A 5000-nucleotide genomic window follows, 5' to 3' on the forward strand; every position below is an offset into this window, starting at 1 on the left:
ACCATGACGAGAGTAACATACAAAGCTTAAACTTAAGGATTCGACGTTGTTGGCGCTTCTATATATTATGGGCTCACTTTCAAAGTCTCCGGAGACAAAGAAGAAGTGGCAGAGTGTCAATTCAGTCAATCAAAGACGGTCTCTGAGGCTTTTAAAAGAGGTGTGTATACTTTTGATTACAGCTACCGGCATATCATATTTTTTTGATAGTCCTAATACCTGTGTAAGGATGAAAAAGATTGGCCACACAGGATGCGGGCAAGTATTCATAGGGGAATAGACGGTATTCTGAAAGGGAAACCAAAAAGACCACCTATCCGTCAAAGTTGTAAAAACACATTTTAACACCTAATTGACAATTTCACACATTTAAATGAAATACCTGGTCGTTGTGGTTTCTATTGTTTCCTTGGTATTCGATCAATAAGGGTTGCTGTATTTGATCAGCAGACAGGTTACACAGCGCCCTCATTTCATTTTAAGGAGAACAAGTTTCTGGTATTCAACCTGGAGACGGGTAGTTTCTTTATGAAAGAGCAACGACTTACACACTTTGACCGGTGTTACGACATTGTTGGGGTGTAACATTGTGACTTTTTACAAGTGGATGGATTCTGTCGAGCGAGAGAGGGTGTGACGAATTCCGTCTAGGCAACTGGAGAATAGCCGGGAGAATGTACAAAATGAAGTGTGAACTCATAAAAGAATGTGGAGCGCATTGTCATTGCACAGATCTTGTTATTTCGATAGGTATTATTCCGAGAAGGGTCTCGACATCACTTATGGAGCTCTTAAATTGATGAAAGGGAATGAATTGAAGTATGCAAGTATTGTGGCATTGCATTCTAGCCTCAGACTACACTATTAACATTTCCCGACTGCTCTTTCTACCTACGAACAAAAGCAGAATGAAAAAGTGACCTCGATCGAATGGAGTAGCGATACTTTCTACATCAATCAACAAACTCAGACAAATTGTCAATACAATTTACAACACCTTTTCCAAATTTTGCCAGGTTTTTACGCATTTATAATTCGGTATTGATGTCATGTTGACAGGTTTTATCGATCATTAATTTTTTTTGTCGTGTAAGACATAGACAGAATTGTCAATCCGATTTACAAAAGGTGCAAACGACACTTCTAAATGCTTTCTCTCATTCACCAGTCGTTTTAGCTGGTATAATTACAAGTTCTTCGCTCGCGATTTTTTTTTGTCATGTCAGCTATACATGAATCGCTGATTCACTTAAGTGATACTTTGGTGTTACAGTGAATCAACTTCTGCAGTCAACATCCACTCATCTGCCAGTGTTATAGGATTTGTCGTCAAATCGTATAATAAAGTGTATTTTAAGCCAATTTCACATCAAAATGCTGTATTAACATGTCATTGCTTTAATTGGGGAAAGAGCTAAAGAAAACACTATCTTTAGATCGACGTCGGATTTTAAGTTGACGTTAAGTGGGCGAAGAATATGGAAAACAAATAGAGAGAAAATGACATCTTTGATGAACGAATTTCGACGTATTTGTCAAATTTTGATGCTCGAAGCTAAATGGGTTTCTCCATACAAGACACAGGTTGCAAACTGTGAGATCGAGGTCTCCCTTTACCATGTGCGTGTTATATCAATTACTACGAAGAGGAAATTAAACAAATATAATTTTGAAAATAAATAAATAAATAAATAAATGATTAAATAAATACATGGAAACTTCAAATCATGTTCAACATAACTACATGAACATAGATGATTGTCACACCATGTGCAACATACCTAAATGAATATAATATCAAGTGCGTGTCATCAAATATTGTACAACATAATGACATGAACATAGATGGTTATCGTACCATGTGCAACATAACTAAATGAACAGAAGTTCGTTCCAAAATAATATGTAACATAACTAAATGAGTTGGTGCACATGTGCAACATACCTAAATGATCATAATATGAAGTGCGTGTCAAATTTTGTACAACACAAGTACATGAACATAGATGATTCTCGCACCATGAATAATGTAATTGAAAGATCAAATGTGCGTATCAAATAATGTGCAACACAACTACATGAATACCAACAGACATCCGATCATATGCAACATAACTAAATGAACATAAGTGTTGGTCTAATATGCAACATAACTAAATGAACATAAGTGTTGGTTTGATATGCAACATAACTAAATGAACATAAGTGTTGGTTTAATATGCAACATAACTAAATGAACATAAGTGTTGGTCTAATATGCAACATAACTAAATGAACATATAACTGCTGGTCAAATGTGCAACATGTCTGTAGATGAACAAAGTAGGTGTCAAGTCATGTGCTACATAACTAAGTGGGGATCCATTGGTGTCAACACATATTAAACATAACAACTGGGTTGTACATGTCGCATTGTGTGTAACATGATTCACATGGGACATTTACTTATGGATATGAATCCATAAGATTCGTTTTGGTAACCAATGCCATACAAATGCCAAGTTTGATATAAACAACACTCCGCCCAAGTAAAAATACTTAGTAATTCATAAAATGTCAGTTAAACTATTTTAGTATAGAGTTAATGCCAATGCAAGTCTTCCTTGACATTACAATTGTCTTCTGACAGTGTTAGAACAGTTCATTACATAGTCGGGATTTGTTCGACATTTTTTCATACGTATAATAAATTACGTCATCGGATATTTTGTAGGTTATATCTTAATACCAGCTTTGAGTTCAGTCATTTGCAAGTGATGATTAAGTATACTTAAGTAAGTAGAATACTGAGAATACCTATTAAATCTACAGCACAAATTACATCCAAAAACATATAAGCTCAGCTTGTGCCCCTTTAAATTTAAATGACAAATATACCTGAAATCAAAAGTTCTCTTCTTTTTTGCCAAATGAAAGCTAATACCTGTTTGTTTTAAAAGAAAAGAGGAAATAGACTCTTCGCTGCCTTGTTTTCAAGGGAATCGTCAATCTTAAGTTTCCATGGTGTTAACTCAGTATTCGTCGATCGTATCGGATTCTAAAATGACTAAATTTTGATATAATTTTGACATTTTCAAAAAAATATAATTATTTAAAAGTTTATTTTCGAGGAAACTCTGGCAAATGACTGCCAGATCACGTAATTTTTTAGACCTGCTGCTTGACTCAAACTACACATACTAGCCGGGATGGACGCGATGTTTGCTTTACATGGTTGACAGGGGTATTACCTGAACCAGAACGGTTTCAATATAACTATTTTGGATTGTCTATTTTTCTGTCAATTGTGTCTCCGAACAAGCAGCGATGCGTTCACCAGTCTACCTGAACAAACAAACGGAATGGGGTTGAGGGTACGCTAGCGTGAACGTCTAACCCGGCCACCAAAGTGACTTTCTTTTGGAACTTGACAGCTGTCTATCGCTGATAAGTTCCGCATTGACTGTCATTGGTGACCGGCTAATCCTACAATGTGTGTGTGTGTGATTCTTGCGGCAACGGCGATGTTTGGGTGGTCGACTAGTAAGTTGATCCGATCGCCCCAAGGCAGATTTTGTTGACCGGATGAGGCTTGTCCCATCCGATCTCATTTTTTTTACTTCCATGTGAAGTCAACTCTGACAGGTGGGTGAAAAATGTAGCACGGGTGTATCATTCTTGGTTTAAAAAGACACGGTTGTATAACTAAGTTGACATCTTTTTACTTGGCGCTAGGGGTTGGATAGTTGATCCCAGTCAACAGGTGGTTGTCTTATGCCTGGAATGACTAATGTGACTGTCTTTACCGAATTACTTGTTGCCTGACTAGAAACATATATGGCCAAAAGTCTGATTGACTCAGTGCGTGAATGAATGAATGAATGAATGAATGAATGAATGGTTGAATGAGTGAGTGAATGAATGAATGAATGAATGAATGAATGAATGAATGAATGAATGAATGAATGAATGAATGAATGAATGAATGAATGGATGGATGGATGGATGGATGAAAGAACGAACGATTGGTTAGTTGGTTGGTTGGTTTGTTGGTTGGTTGGTTGGTAGAATGAATGAATGAATGAATGAATGAATGAATGAATGAATGAATGAATGAATGAATGAATGACTAAATGAATGAATGAATGAATGAATGAATGAATGAATGAATGAATGAATGAATGAATGAATGAATGAATGAATGAATGAATGAATGAATGAATGAATGGATGGAATGGAATGAATCCCTAACGAGTACTATCAGGTTGGCCGACTCAGGCTGTCTGACAGACAAACTGCAACCCAATTATTTCGCTTGTTGAACGAGTGAGTGCTTGGCCGACAACCTTTTTGACTGGTTTACCTATGTTATCATCAGAGTCGCCAACGAAAGTGTTCGAATTAAGAGAAATTGTGTCATTAGGCATATAATACAACGCGAACAAATTTAGATACGTGAGAAAGGCTATGTTCAATCAGAGCAAATGTGATTCATTTCACACAGACAAAGTGTTGATTCACGTTTCTGTGAGATATCGATTCACAATACGTTTGTGATCAATCTATCATGAGGTGATATATCTTATAAAGTTAAAACTGTTAAAATCTATTGTTTCTTGGAACCATTTTATAGAAAGAAAGCTACTCAAAGTTGCACAGGCTTTCACTTTTACCCAAAATTGTCACGGATCTCTTCAAGAAGTCTGTGACAAAAAGTGTCGTCTGCGTTCAAAAATTGTCGTCTGCCCCGACATTGGCGTCGTACAAAATCGACCCTGAAAGACACCATTGTAACTGAAGTATATGATCACACTGAAGGGTTGTTTAGAGGAGCCACTCATCACTCAATCCATCATTTTCTCGATAGAAAAGGCGACGACAACAACTTTGTTACGGTTCGTAGACACTCAAATGTTGGCTTTTAGCAAACAAAATAATGGACAGACCAGGTAGATCATGTTACGATTCTCACACTGGCTTCTCAATACTTCCAATATGCCCTTCAGAATGGGAATAAAAGC

The 5000-nt window shown here is 36.6% G+C and overlaps 1 protein-coding gene across 1 annotated transcript in view; it reads right to left on the minus strand.

Moving 5' to 3' along the window:
- Positions 1–5000, minus strand: part of LOC144445673 (R-spondin-2-like) — a 25504-nt gene that overhangs the window by 6246 nt on the left and 14258 nt on the right. The window lies entirely within an intron of this gene.

The sequence above is a fragment of the Glandiceps talaboti genome, chromosome 14, assembly GCF_964340395.1.
Source record: "Glandiceps talaboti chromosome 14, keGlaTala1.1, whole genome shotgun sequence".
NCBI lineage: Eukaryota > Metazoa > Hemichordata > Enteropneusta > Spengelidae > Glandiceps > Glandiceps talaboti.